The following is a 748-nucleotide window of genomic DNA, read 5'->3' as shown; positions in this document are numbered from 1 at the left end:
TGCCTTTATTGCCCCCTCATTTTAGGTACCCAATGTCTAAGTTGCCTGTCCCTATCTACCCTGTGCTAAGAGGGGATAGCATTGATACTTGATGACCCTCTCTGTTGGTATTTAGAGTAACTACCACTCTGAGTATAGGTCAGGTTCATCATAAAGATGTATCTTCTATCACTGTACCTGTTCCAGTTTGCTTGTCCTTTCTAGTGGGAATGACTCACCTCATAAGGTTGTGGATGGGACTCAGGATTTTATCTCCGTGGTTCTGCTAGGCATCTGTGGCCGCTCGGATCCTTCCCCTGCTTGGTCTCACCCAAGATGGCGGCTCCTGGAGCAGCTCAGCATTCCGAACTAGAAAGTGATGGATTTCTTGCTTCTGCCACAGATTCCCCCAGCTTTCAACCTTATAAATATTTCTTTATATGTGGTTTGGAGTTCTGGGACCATACCCTGAGCCTGCTTGGTCTGGTATTCTGTGTTGTTGCTGGCGGAACTCTTCACTGCACGTCCACCCGATCCGCTTTCTTGTTTGTTGTCTCTCTACTCCTTAACTCTTATCAAGTCTGTCTGATTCTCTCTATTCCCATTACTATCACCCCTAGTGGAGCTCACCATCATTTTTTTTAAAGCTTTCATTGTGAATTGAGAGATAGTTTACATGGGAGAACATCAGTGTTACACTGTTTCATTACAAAGATTAAAATCTCCTCTGTGCATCATCATTCAACAGTTGTTGTTGTCAGGTGCCATC

The sequence above is a fragment of the Chrysochloris asiatica genome, unplaced genomic scaffold (assembly GCF_000296735.1).
Source record: "Chrysochloris asiatica unplaced genomic scaffold, ChrAsi1.0 scaffold00138, whole genome shotgun sequence".
Taxonomy (NCBI): Eukaryota; Metazoa; Chordata; class Mammalia; order Afrosoricida; family Chrysochloridae; genus Chrysochloris; species Chrysochloris asiatica.
Note: the sequence above shows the minus strand (reverse complement) of the source record.